Below are 15,430 nucleotides of genomic sequence, written 5' to 3'. Positions count from 1 at the left end.
GAAGGGGGCAGAGGGAGAAGCCAGCTCCCTGCTCGGCAGGGCTCCCAAGGTCCTGGGATCATGACCTGAGCTGAAGGCAGATGCTCAATCAACCGAGTCACCCAGGTGCCCCTCATCCTCATAATTTTTAATGATTATGCAATAATCCATCAGATGGATATGCCACAAGTATGGAAAAGTTCACATAGTAATATATTAACAAGCAATATCAGTAACACTAAATGGAACTGCCTCAAGGATAATCATTTGAGACATTTACCAAAGCAATGATACATAGTGTCAGAAATTCAGCTTCAGTTCTGCTGCTAACTCCACCACCAAGGGAAAGTCATTCAACATCTCCCCACCTTGGAATGCTCCATGTTTGAGAGGTCAGAACACATATTCTATAAGGTTTGCTCCAGCTCTGAATGTCTGAGGATTTACCCATCACGGAGGCTGCTGCTATCTCTGGTATTTTGAGTGACTCATTTGTAATCCAAGCGATCTATTAGGTCAGAGTAAACAAAAACCTTTGGGAACTGCATGACAAGGTAATCATGTCTTGGGGCAGAATGAGTGTAGGGGATATACATCACATCTCTGCTTAAAATCAGCCGTGGTTGTGTGACCCTAAGGGACTTCCCTGGGAGCTAAGAAATGAAGGTTTGCTTTTTATCAGAAGACAGGTAGTTTAGAGAGTTAAGTATTTTCAGAGAGGAAATCACTGTTGTGTTTAACTCTCTAAAATTGGGGAGAAAGAATCCTAAATTCAAAAAGACATGAAAAAAGATAAAAGCATGAAGACCTTTTATCAAGGGACACCTACCTGAGTGGTTCAGTTGGTTAAGTGGTTGCCTTCAGCTCAGGTCATGATCCCAGGGTCCTGGGATTGAACCCTGCATGGAGCCTCAGTTGAACCCCGTATAGAACCCCATATTGAACCCCGCATCAGGCTCCCTCCTTGATTGGCAGCCTACTTCTCCTTCTCCACCACTTGTGCTCTTTCCTGCACTTCCTCAAATAGATAAAATCTTAAAAAAAAAAAAAAGACCTTTTACTAAAAGAGTTGAGCAGAAGAAATACTATTGGATGAACTTCACTTGGAAATATCTCCTTGAATTACTGGAATGGAATGACAATTAGTAGACTGATTTGGAGAATGAAGGTCAGATACTGAAATTTTGCTTGGTGCTTACTGGTTGCCACATCACTGCGGACTGATCATCTGTCTGAGCCTGTGTCCCCATCTATAAAATGAGGAAATTACACTATCTCCTAAGTTTGTCGGGATAATTAGGTGACATAGATGGCTTGAACCAAGTAAAGCCCTTTCTCCTGTCTTAGCACATGGTGAGTACCATTTTTTTTTGTTCTGCAATTTTAAAAAATCAGTGAATTTTTAAAAATTCACATTCCATAAAATTCACCAGTCTAAAGCATATGATTCAGTGTTTTTTCATATATCCACAAAGTTGTGCAACCACCACCACTATCTAACTCCAGAACTTTTCCATCACCTCAAAAAGAAACCCCGTCCTCATTAGCAGTCACTCTCCAGGAGCCCTTCCTTATCACCCCTGGCAACGAGTAATCTCTACAGATTTACCTATTTTGGACAATCATATACATAGAATCTATAATATGCTGTCTTTTTGATTAGTTTTCGTTATCATAAGACATTCAATATGATTGCTATTATTGTTGTTATTCTTATTTCCTATGACTAAGATAGTTTGAGAACCAAATAGCATAATGGATGTGGAACCTCTTTGTAAAGAAGAAATTCCTCTGGAAATCTAAGGATTGATTTATCCATAGAGGTGTTCACTCTTTCGTGGGAACAGACGGATGATCACAGGGACTTCTTAGAGGGAAAATAAAATCATAAAATTCAGAGTTATGACAGAAGTAAAAATATCCTCTATCATCCAAAAATAATCCATTTGAAAAATGGTCCCCTAACTTCCCCCCTAAAGCATTTTGCTTGCTCAGTTAAGTTCTCTTTGCTGTGAGACTTGCCACCAGAAGTCCAAGTCATCAGCCTTCCCAAACCTTTGAACCACACTATGCCTGGATGTGGAACATGGAGGCAGGGCTATGGAAGATCTTTGGAGGAGGCTGTTAGCCATCTTCCACAGGCCAGCTGTCCATAATGGCCTCTGATCCACCCCAAAGGGTTGGCAGAGGCTACCAACAGATCTGGAAGCAGATTATTATATTTGATTTCTAATCTAGTCTTAATTGTGCTCTGCTGTAATACAGCAGAAGCTTGGATTCCACTTTTATTGTATTCGTGTGGATTTTGACTCATTTGGGAATTTGCCCATTCAACTGGTCCTGCCCAAATGCAGACAGTAATTTAGCAACACTCAAAACTCTCAGGATTATTAACTCAGACTCTAAATAAAAAAATTTCTTCACTATGTGGTACATGTATACAATGGAGTATTACTCAGCCATTAGAAACAACAAATACCCACCATTTGCTTCAACATGGATGGAACTGGAGGGTATTATGCTGAGTGAAGTAAGTCAGATGGAGAAGGACAAACATTATAAGGTCTCATTCATTTGGGTAATATAAAAAATAGTGAAAGGGAATAAAGGGGAAAGGAGAGGAAATGAGTGGGAAATATCAGAGAGGGTGATAGAACATGAGAGACTCCTAACTCTGGGAAACGAACAAGGGGTGGTGGGAAGGGAGGTGGGCGGGGGGTGGGGGTGACTGGGTGACGGGCACTGAGGAGGGCACTTGACGGGATGAGCACTGAGTGTTATGCTATATGTTGGCAAATCGAACTCCAATAAAAAAAATACAAAAAAATTTTCTTCACTCATAGAATTATTCTGCTTGCATTGCCTTCCAGGGAATTTCTTCTAGGTGTAAGACCTCCAAAGGGTCTTCTCAGAGTTTATTGTTTGACTTATCCTCCTCTTCCCAAATTAGAGGTGACTTGGCTTTTACTTTCATGTTACCACAGTCTTGGTGATGTTGTATGGTCTATGGGTCCAGGCAGTGCTCTCTGGCTTTTGTTATGCGGTCTGGTGGAAAATTTAAGTATTTCCTACCAAGAGCAGAAGTAGGTTAGGAAAGGTTGTTGAAATGCCTTTTCACTGACCTGTGTGATGCTAGAGGGTTTTACTTCCTAGTTTGTCCCGCCACCTCCCTCTTATGTGAAAAAAAAGTTTTTTGGAGGGGGGCTCCTGGCTGGCTCAGTCAGTAGAGTTTGTGACTCTTGATCTCAGGTTTGTGAGTTTAAGCCCCACTTTGGGGGGTGGAGTTTAAATTTTAATTTTATTTATTTAATTTTATTTTTAAAGTAAAAATTTTAAAGTGTTTCAAGGGGCAGTAGGATATGGTTGTTAAGAGATCAGTCTCAAACCAGATTGCCTTCAAATTCCAGGATTACTTACCAAAAATGTGATGTTGAGCAAGTTTTCTCATCTGTAAAGTGGGGATAATCATAGTAATTACCTTACAGGTAGAAATAATTACATTAGTTAAGACATGTAAAGAATCAGGATCCCTGGGTGGCGCAGCAGTTTGGCGCCTGCCTTTGGCCCAGGGCGCGATCCTGGAGACCTGGGATCGAATCCCACATCGGGCTCCCGGTGCATGGAGCCTGCTTCTCCCTCTGCCTATGTCTCTGCCTCTCTCTCTCTCTCTGTGACTATCATAAATAAATAAAAATTAAAAAAAAATTTAAGACATGTAAAGAACCTAACAGTGCCTATGATATTGTAAGCACTGTATATTTCCTGCTTATAAACATATACATATCTATGTATGAAAAATAATACTAAAAAAGAATAATAAACATCCAAGCCCTTACACACAAATCCTAACATTATGATCTTTTTACTTTAGATACTTTGATTTTTTTTTCTTTTTAAAGATTTTCTTTTTTAAAAATTTTTAAAAAGATTTATTTATGATAGACATAGAGAGAGAGAGAGAGAGGCACAGAGACACAGGAGGAGGGAGAAGCAGGCTCTATGCCGGGAGCCTGACGTGGGACTCGATCCCGGGACTCCAGGATCGCGCCCTGGGCCAAAGGCAGGCACCAAACCACTGAGCCACCCAGGGATCCCCTAAAAGATTTAATTTTTAAGTAATCTCTACACCCAACATGGGGCTGGAATCCACAACTCCAAAATCAAAGAGTCTCACACTCCACCGGCTCAGCCAGTCAGGCGCCCCTAGATACTCTTAAAGATATAAAATATTACACACACATGCACATATATATCTCCCCTATTACATTTCCTCCTTTTTCTCTCTTGAGGTAAGCATCCTCCTAAATTCATTACTTATTATATATTTTTAAGTTTATTTATTTATTCATTCCTTCATTTCTAAACAATCTCTACGTACAGTGTGGGGTTTGAACTCATGACCCTGAGATCAAGAGTCACACGTTCTTCCAACTTAGCCAGCCAGCTGCTCCTGCTTATTATTTTTAAAAGCTGATATATATGATTCCATAAAGATTGTATACTGTTTCACCCGTCTTTACAACTTATAAAAATCACATATTTTTTTTAAATCACATCATATTGTACAAATTTTTCCACCATTTTTTAACCTCATGGTTTTGAGATTTATCCATGTTGCACATGTAACTAGTTCAGTCATTTTTTTTTTAGATTTTATTTATTTATTCACGAAAAACACACACACACACACACACACACAGAGAGAGAGAGAGTCAGAGACGCAGGCAGAGGGAGGAGAAGCAGGCTCCATGTAGGGACCCTGATGTGGGACTCGATGCGGAAACTCTGGGATCATGCCCTAAGCCAAAGGCAGACACTCAACCACTGAGCCACCTAGGCGTCCCTAGTTGAGTCATTTTAATTGCTATAGGTGTTTCATTTCATGATTATATCACAATTGATTCAAACATTTCCCTGATGATGGACATTTAACTTGCTTCCAATTTTTGGCTCTCATAAGCATTGTTACATTGAACATTCTCGCGTCTGTCTCCTTCCCACACATTTTCTAGGGCATGTACCTAGAAATGGACTTGCTGGGATGCAGGGAAACCCGCCTCTTCATCTTTCCTAGACACTGCCAAATAGTGGCTGTGCCGAGTGCTTGTCCCTATTTTAACTTTTCCAGTAGCGAATGAGCATCATCTGGCTCCACACTCCCAGCAATACTAATTAAGTTTGTCACTTTCTTCATTCATCCAAAGGATATCAATGTTATGGTATGCTTCTTAAGGGTATTCTATAAATGAAGTATCTTGTAAGATGTCACTGCCAATCCACTATGCGTTTGGCATCATGTTAAGTGCTTTTATATACATTCTCCTATCTGGGTCTCTTACTCATTGTCAGAGGTAGAATATAAGACGTCGAAAGAGTAATTCACTTTTCCAACATCACATGGGTGGTAGGTGACAGGGCTGGAATTTGAACTCAAGTATGTCAGGCTCCAAGGTCTCTATGATTATCCTAATGCTGAGATGCATGCCTAATCTTTAGGAATGGCATTAAATCAACCCTTCATGGTGGTGTCGAATTTCTGGTAGAATGCCTTCCAAGAATGAACAATCTGGAGAGATAATATGGCTGGCTACCATTTTGGGTATTTTTTCCCAAATTTAAGTGGCATATATTTTGAATCATACAAAATTTTAATTTAAGTCATAGAGGGTTTCCATATATATTGAGGGGGAAAATGTCACTCACAATCTCATGACTACATTTGACACAATATTGTCACTGTTACACTCTAGTTGTTTTTTAGTGAGTGTTTTTTTTTTTTAAAGAAGGTTTGTAGCCACCTTAGAGCTTGAAGTGATGACAACACCATGGATGAGAAATTACCCATAGTAAGTCATTCCTAAATGCCAGACATTTATGCTAAGTTTTGCACATATGTTAATTCCTGTCTTTTTTAAAATATATTTATATATTTATTTTTAGAGAGTGAGAGAGGGAGGGAGACAGAGAGAGAGGGGGGCAGAGGGAGAGAGAGAGAGAGTGAGAATCTCAAGCAGACTTCCCACTGAGTGCAGAGCCCCACAGAGGCCTGGATCCACGACCCTGACATCATGACCTAAGCCAAGAGTCAGATGCTCAACTGACTGAACACCCAGGTAACCCTGTCTTTTAACTGGAATACAATTCAAATACCAGAAAATTCACCTTTTTAAAGTGTACAACTCTACCCTTTTCAGATGAGAAACTAAGAACTGAAACATTCTCCTGTGTACATGAAAGTTACAGAGATTCAATGTCAGTTGAAAGTCTGGTGCTTTGTTAATGTGGGAGGAGAGAGAGAGGGTGGCAAATATACTAAAACAAGAATGGCCCTGAGTTGATAATATTGAAACTAGGTGATGTATACCTGGAGTTTTATTATATGATTGTGTCTATAAAAATTATTTTAAAGTAAAAAAAAATTCTTTTAAAAGCCTAGTGTTAAAAAAATTAAAAAATTAAAAAAAATAAAGTCTAGCATTATGCTTTAATGACAGATCTTTATGTATTATATATAGATATTGAATGAATTCAGGTTTCTTTTTTTAAAAAAAATTATTTATTTATTCATGAGAGACAGACAGAGAGAGAGGCAAAGACACAGGCAGAGGGAGAAGCAGGCAGGCTCCATGCATGGAGACCAATGTGGGACTTGATCCCCGGTCTCCAGGATCATGCCTGGGCTGAAGGCGGCACTAAACCGCTGAGCCACCCAACCTGGGCTGCCCTGAATTCAAGATTCTGATGTGAAAAATCAACACAATACACTAACTCTATAAAACATCTTATAGTTTACAAAGCAATTCCATATTTAACACTTTTTAAAAATATATTTATTTATTCATAGAGACACAGAGACAGGCAGAGACACAGGCAGAGGGAGAAGCAGGCTCCCTGCAAGGAGCCTGATGCAGCACTCGATCCCAGGACCCTGTCTCCAGGATCACGCCCTAGCCAAAGGCAGATGCTCAACCACTGAGCCACCCAGGTGCCCCCGTATTTAACTCTCTAGTAATGTCTGAGGTGGGTAGTGCAGGTGTTACCATCTCCATTTCAGAGAAAAGAAGAGTGAGGTTCAAAACAGCAGATCTGGGACTTTAACCCAATTTTTTTTAAAAAAGATTTTATTTATTTGAGAGAGGGAGAGGGTGAGGAGGGAGAGAGAGAAAAAGAGAGAGTGAGCACAGGAGCATGAGTAGGAGGAGGGAGTGGGAGAAGCAGACTCCCTGTTGAGCGCATAGCCTGACATAGGGCTCAATACCGGGACCCTGAAATCATGACCTTAGCCAGAAGTCAAATGTCCAACAGACTGAGGCACCCAGGCACACCTAACTCAATCTTCTGACATGGAATTCAGTGGCCTACTACCCTTTTATTTGAAATGAATGCAGCCTTGTTTTTTTTCTTGATTGAAAATAATATATCTTCTTTTAAAACAACTTAGAAAAGTTACAAAGAAGAAAAATGTATGCTCCTTGTAATCCTACCACTCAGAGATAATTACTATTAACATTTTCTTATCTTCCAATTCTTTTTAATTTTGTACAAAAATGAAATGTGATAAAATTTTTTTGGTAATCTTTTTCTCTTGAACAATATGGTATTGTAAACATGTTTCCATTTCTATAAATATCAATCTGGATTTATTATATGATGCTATCATAATTTATTTAGCTAACCTCCTGCTGTTAGACATTTAGATGGTGCTAGTATTTCACTATAATGAACAATAGCAAAATAAACATTCTTGTACATATCTCAGGTCTCTTTGGGTTATTTTTTTAAGGTACATGACTAAGAGTGGAAAATCTGGGTCAAAGCATTTGGAAGGATTTTGATACATATTGCAACCAATCTCAGAAAGGTTGTGGTGGATTTACATTCCTAACCATCCGTGTTTTGTTTTTTTTTTCTGGTCTGCTTCTTCACCAATTCATAGTTGCTTTTCTTGAGGCAGTTGTAATTCAAATATACCAGTGAAAATACAGTTCAATTTGTGAACCTAAAATTGAGTTGTACTATTGAGCAAATCATCAATAAACAATTCACTGTTTAACGCAATGATATTCAAGTTTTAGTGTTCATAAGGATCACCTGGTGATTCCTGGGCTCCACCCCAGACACACTAACTCAGGTTTTAGGGGCCTGGGACCCAGGAATGGACATTTTAAAAGAGTTCTCCCTCCCCCAAGTGACTCTGATCTAAGTAGTGCAGGAAATTACACTCAGAGGAACACTTGCTTAAGAATACACACAGAGGAAGGTTGGGAATTCGTTGGTTATGGACCCAAGTACCTTTTGGTCATGTGAGGTCTGGTAAGAAATAAAAAATTCACTTTCTCTCTCTCTCTCTCTCAGGATCATTTATAACATTCTCTCTCTCTCTTTCTCTCTCACTTACACACACATATATACATCATGCTTTTGCAGAGAAAACAAACATTTTGCTTTGGCTGTTGTAATCAGTTACAGACACACATTTCTTTATAGAGATTCTTCTTTAGGGCTTTTCAGTTTTGTTTTGTTTTGCTCTCTTTCCAAGCAAGTACCTCTGACATTCCTAATCAATTGAGCACCTGCAATTCACTTAATTTCCCCTTTTCTGTAGAAACTGAGATAACCTTAAAACTGGTCTCCAAGGTTCTGGCAGCCCCAGGAGTTAGACTGAAGGAGGCCAGCAAATTCTATTGCCTCTCATGCAGGGCCCTTGAGTAGCTCTCACATTTGAGTCATTACCATGGCCCTCTGAAATTAAAATTAACTTTTGAGGCATTTAACTTTCCAGGAAATGCTCACCTTTGCCCAGCTTCAGAAAATGGCTTTTGTTTTTCCCCTTGAAAGTTAATTTTTTTTTAACACCAAGGCTTCTTTCTCAGGGAACCCTTCAGCTTTTGCATGGGCGGTGGCTTGCCCTGGGCCTTTAGCAGGTGGCCCTCCTAGACAGGTCTGCCCTGAGAAGTGTATGCTGAGGGGAGGGCTGTGTCCCTGAGGCCTTGCTCCTACTCAGATGCCTGCCTGAGGCCTATTGTTGGGGATCCTCCCGTCTAGGAAGGGCTAGGCCAAAGCAGCAACACCCATAATCACCTATGGCTAAGTGGGGTCTCATCTCTTCAGGGTCAAGTCCACGAAAGCAATTTATTCACCTGATAGGTTGTAAATCCCTGCTCCTGTGAAAGGTTCAAAAAAAAAGTAAAGCATACCATTTGATGACTTTTGACAAATGGATACACCCATCTAACCATTACTGAATTAAGATATAGAACAATTCTATGAATCCAACCCCAAAAGTCTGTTTATGCCTCTTCCCAGGCAACCCCTCACCATCCATTCAAACTTCCCTGCAACCCTAGGTCTCACTAGTCACTTTCCAATGCTATAGCTTACTCTTGCCTGTTGAACTTCATATAAGTGAGATATGCAGTATATAGTCCTTTGTGTCTGGCTTCTTTTGTTCAATATAATATTGTCAAGATTCATCCATGTTGTATGGCCAATAGTTCATACCTTTTTATTGCTGAGTACTATCCCATTGTACAGATATATCAGAATTTGTTTAGCCATTTTCCTGTTGATAAATATATTTAGGTTGTTTACATTATTTGCATACTAGATATAGCTGCTATCAACATCTATGTAAAAATATTTGGAAAAAAATATTTGTATGGATATATGCTTTTGTTTATTTGGGGTTAACACATAGGAGTGGAATGGCTGGTTTTTATGGTAAGTATATACTTAATTTCTTTTTTTTACACTTAAGTATTTTATTATATGCTGCTGCCAGTGTATATAGAATAATTACCCTTGTGAAATAGAAATTTATGAAATTTTTTTTATTAGAGACAGGGAGGTGGGCAGGGGCAGAGGGAGAGAGAGAATCTCAAGCAGATTCCCTGCAGAGCATGGAGCCCGATGCAGGACTCAATCTCACAACCCTGAGATTATGACCTGAGCCGAAATCATGAGTTGGACGTTTAGCTGACTGAGGCACCCAGGGACCCCTCAAATGGTACACTTCATTTTTTTAAGACTTTATTTATTCTTGAGAGACACACACACAGAGAGAGAGAGAGAGAGAGAGAGAGAGAGAGAGAGAGAGAGAGGCAAAGACACAGGCAGAGAGAGAAGCAGGCTCCATGCAGGGAGCCTGATGTGGGACTTGATCCCAGGTCTCCAGGATCACAGCCTGGGTTGGAGGTGGTGCTAAGTTTAACCTGCTTCTTCCTCTGCTTGTGTCTCTGCGCCTCTCTCTCTCTGTGTGTGTGTGTCTCTCATGAATAAATAAATAAAAAATAAAAAAAAATAAAAGGAACAGACTTTCTGGGGTCTGAAGGCATTCGTACTTGAAGATACACCAGTTAGCAGGGGGTCGTGTTGGGCATTCTGCAGACAGGAGTCCCTGTGTGGCGCAGCGGTTTAGTGCCTGCCTTTGGCCCAGGGCGCGATCCTGGAGAGCCAGGATCAAATCCCACGTCGGGCTCCCGGTGCATGGAGCCTGCTTCTCCCTCTGCCTGTGTCTCTGCCTCTCTCTCTCTGTGTGACTATCATAAATAAATAAAAATAAATAAAAATTTAAAAAAAAGAAATTTATGAAAATTCAGAGAGGTAAATGTTAAGGACTGACAAAAGTAGAAGTTTATATAGTATGGCACGTGTTATAGGGATAAGCTTTTGTACCGGCTCTGCATTCTGCAGACAGAATTGTTTCAAATCTGCAGCTGCCTGGGAAACTTTCACGCGGTTGAGCCCCGCTTCCAGCCGGAGGTGCTGAACCACTTTCTTCATCGTGGCGACGCTGGAGGAACCAGACATGGCACTCGCAGGTGCTGGGCAGGCTCGTCCGCGGGTGGATCCGTCGCGCCATATACTTAATTTCTTAAAAAATAGGCCCGTCATTTAAAAATCTCATTTCTAGTTATCAAATCCATATATATGTTAAGAATTCCAGTTTTCTGATCGTGGTAGTTTAGTTGAAAAAAGCACTGTTTTAAGAGTCAGAAGTCAGTGGGATCCCTGGGTGGCGCAGCGGTTTGGTGCCTGCTTTTGGCCCAGGGCGTGATCCTGGAGACCAGGATCGAATCCCGCGTCGGGCTCCCGGTGCATGGAGCCTGCTTCTCCCTCTGCCTGTGTCTCTGCTGCTCTCTCTGTGTCTCTTGTGAATAGATAGATAAAATCTTAAAAAAAAAAAAGAGTCAGAAGTCAGCAGTTTAGCCTAAGCATTTACTTCCAGACCTGGATTTTTAAAAAGAGGTCATAGAGCTCAGTTCCCTCAGAGCTTCAGTTCCCTATGAGGGAACAATTTCTTTTTTTTTTTTTTTGGACCAATTTCTTTATATGGGGGTTAACAATTTCTTCCAACAATAAAAAATTGAAAGTAGTCTCAGAGTTCATCAATAGATTGGTCAAGTAAAGTACATTCCTAAATTGGAATACCATATAGCCATTAAAAAGGATGATGTAAATATGTATTTATTGATGTGAAAAGCTGTTTTCAATATATTGTGAATGAAAGAAGCAGGCTAGAGGCAGCCTGGGTGGCTCAGCGGTTTAGCACCGCCTTCAGCCCAGGGTGTGATCCTGGAGACCCGGGATGGAGTCCCACATCGGGCTCCCTGCATGGAGCCTGCTTCTCCCTCTGCCTGTGTCTCTGCCTTTCTCTGTGTCTCTCATGAATAAATAAATAATAAAATCTTAAAAAAAAACAAAGCAGGCTAGAGAGGCAGATACAGTATACTATCATTGAGGCAACCTATACAAATGGAGAGTTATATGAAAGACATATATACTAAAATATTAATAATGGTTATCTCTGGGTAGTGGGATTTAAGGCATTATTTTTTTACTTTCTTCTATGTAATTTTCTATATTGCTTAGTTTTATTTGCAATAGGCATGTATGAGTCCTTGCAGAATAATGAAGCTGTTAAAAAATAAACTTATACAACCTGTTTTTCTTGAGAATAAGATGAGAGAATGGATGGCTCTGTTGAGAAATTATGAGATGTTATCACATAAATTGAAAATATTAGTATTAATATTAGTATTTGTTACCCCAGTCTTTTCTGGCAGTATCCTAGAAATTATCGAAGAAACAATTAGAAGCAGTAATGACTGCTCAATGCAAACACAATCAAGTTGAACATGGTGAAAAGGAAAAATTCCTAGAACTGGAAGAAATCTGGGGTAAAAAGGAAGGCACAAGTTCCTTTCTGAGCCTTGGGCTTAAATCCTGGCTGTCCCCTTGGGTGCATTATTTAAACTCTCTCACTCTCTATTTCCTTATCTGCAAAATGGGAATAATAATAACATTGGTTTCATTTGGCTGTGAGGATTAAATGAGTTGAAGTAGTTAAAGTGCTGGGCATTGGGCATATTGTAAGGGTTCATTAACTATGTTTCCTCATTCTTACTGCTAGCTTGGATGCATATAGCAAGATGATTTACACATCATTACCCAGTTGGAGAGTGTGTAAAGAGTGATCATAGTAAAACAAGAAGGGTTGTGAGGTATTTTTGTTTGTTTTTTACATAAGGGAGAGGTGAGGAGTTGGTGTTTCCTTAGATAATGTTTTGGATCTGGGAGATTAAAGGGGCCAAGAAAAGATGCAAGAAAAAAGACAAAGGAAAGAAAGAGGAAGGAGAAGGAGAGGGGGAGGAGAAGGAAGAAAAGAAAAGAACGGACTACTTCTGGATATCTAGGTTGAGGGACTGTGGGATCGGAGATAAAGACAATCAAGTTCCCCACCCCACCCCCACCCCCGCATTGTCCCATTCACCACAGTAAGAACAGGGAGACCCAGGGCATCAGATGCTCTCTGTAGAAGACAAGATAGTACAGTGGGTTAGTGCCTTCTACTTTTTTTATCTCTTCAATAGGGAAATAGGATAGAAGAACTGGAAAAGGGGATCCTCAAATGTAGGGGATCTGGTTCTTTCCCTTCACGCTCTGGGATTTTGAAGCAGAGGTACCACTCACTGTCATAGGCTGCTCTTCAATCTCACCCATTCATTTTTAAGGGAAATGAACCTGTACCCCTTCAGGTACACCTTAGATTTTATTTCCTTTACCTGAATCCACTTTCAGGTATATTTCTGTGATCAGCATAGGCAAAGAGGAGCCTGGGTCTTATAGATGTGAATGACTCCCAGATTTGAGCAAAAGAAGGAAGTTGGATTCTTATCTTACAACATATATGAAAATTAACTTAAAATGGATTAAAGACCTAAATGTACAACCCAAACTATACAACTTCTAGAAGAAAACATGGTGAAAAAAACTTCACAACATTGGACTTGGCAATGCTTTCTTGTAAATGACGCCAAAAACATAGGCAATGAAAGAAAAAATAGACAAATGGGATTACATCAAACTTAAAACTTTTGTGCATCACAAAAATATTGTATGATTCCACCTATATGAAGTATCTAAAAATTCACAGAAACAAAGTTAGAATGGTGGTTTCCAGAGACTGGGAAGAGGGAGTTGGGGGGTTGTTATTTAAAGGGTACAGAGTTGGGGCAGCCCTGGTGGCGCAGTGGTTTAGCGCCGCCTTTAGCCCAGGGCCTGATCCTGGAGACCCAGGATCGAGTCCCACGTTGGGTTCCCTGAATGGAGCCTGCTTCCTGTGTCTCTGCCTCTCTCTCTCTCTCTCTCTCTGTCTCTCATGAACAAATAAATAAGATCTTTAAAAAAATAAAATAAAAAAATAAAGGGTACAGAGTTTCAGTTTTACAGGATGAAAAAGTTCTAGAGATTGGCTGCACAACAATGTGAATATGGTTAATACTTCTTAACTGTACACTTAAAAATAGTTAAGATGGTAAGTTTTGTTATGTGCGGGGTTTTTGGTCACACTTTAAAGAATAAATAAATGTCTAATGACTTTATTTTTAAGATTTTATTCCTTTATGCATGAGAGACACAGAGAGAGAGGCAGAGATATAGGTGGAGGGAGAAGTAGACTCCCTGAAGGAAGCCCGATGTGGGACTCGATCCCAGGATCCCCAGGATCACAACCTGAGCCAAAGGCAGACGCTCAACCACTAAGCTACCCAGTCCCCTAAATGACTTTGTTGTCATGTGTCACTTCTCTAGCCTGTTCCTTAAATCCTGTGGAGAATCATCCAAGGCCTGGTCAAGGACTCTTAAAGGTCTCTATGGGTATCCCAAGCCACTGTTGACTCCTCCCTCCTCCCAAGTCCTACTCAGTCTTTGTCTACTGCTCATTTGGCACTTGAGCACATGTTCAATATAACATATATATATATATATATATATACACACACACACATATATGTATAATATATAAATATATATACAAATATAATTATTTATAGAAATGTATGTCCTTGTATCCCCCCTCTTGCCATGTAATACCTTAATATTCAACAAGCAGTTATGCCTACTTTGTTGGAACTTCCAGTCCTGGGGAATAAGCATAGAATGTAAGATTTGTTTCACATTTATGTTTATGCAAATTCTAATTGTAGCCATAGGTTAAATTCCAAAAACTTTTTTTCTTTTGTTTGACTTACTATTTTACTCCACTTCAGTGATCTTTTTGTAGCATTCTCTATACAGAAATGAGTAAACTGAGGTCTATAGAGAGACTCAGTAATTTGTTCATGGTCATTTGTTCATGGTCATATAGCACAAGGCCCCTAATTCATCTTTGCTGATAGTAAGTCAGCAGACATTGCTTGCTCAACTGGATAGTTCATTGGACTGTTAGCTGCTTCCTAGCTTTTGCAGTTTACAAAATTTAAGCCAGCTGACATGGGGAAGAGAGTGTCCAGAACCAAAATGAACACGTTTGACAAACCCTTAGGTCACCTAATTTTTTCTTTTCTTTAAAATGAAGTGTCTCTTGATGTTTTATGATATGAGCATTTTATTGAAAGTTTAAAAATGTAGATTAAAAATGTAAAAATACCCATAATTTCCCACACTCAGAGACTGTCATCATTAATACCTTGAAGTATATCCTTCTATACATCTCTTGCATTCACTCATTCCTGCATCTGTTAGAAATTGGAGCATAGGTAATAATAGTAATGTTTTCTTACAGCTTTTATCATTTTTTAAAAGATTTTATTTATTTATTCATGAGACACAGAGACATGGGCAGAGGGAGAAGCAGGCTCCTCATGGGGAGCCCGATGTGACTTGATTCTGGGACTGTGGGATCACAACCTAAGCCAAAGGAAGATGCTCAACCACTGAGCCATCCAGGTGTCCCCCAAAATGTGTTTTCAAAGAGCCATATAAAATTCTACATTACCAACATAAAATTATTTTAAAGTGTTATTTAAAATTTTTATCTTTTAAAAATGAATACATGCTCAGTATAAAAACTCAAGCAATACAGAAATTTAACATTAAAAGTGAACGTTCCCCATAAACTGGATTGCTAGATTTAGCAAATAAAAAAAAAATACAGGATACCCAGTTAATG

The sequence above is a fragment of the Nyctereutes procyonoides genome, unplaced genomic scaffold, assembly GCF_905146905.1.
Source record: "Nyctereutes procyonoides isolate TBG_1078 unplaced genomic scaffold, NYPRO_anot_genome, whole genome shotgun sequence".
Lineage (NCBI taxonomy): Eukaryota > Metazoa > Chordata > Mammalia > Carnivora > Canidae > Nyctereutes > Nyctereutes procyonoides.
This window is presented reverse-complemented; position numbering follows the sequence as displayed.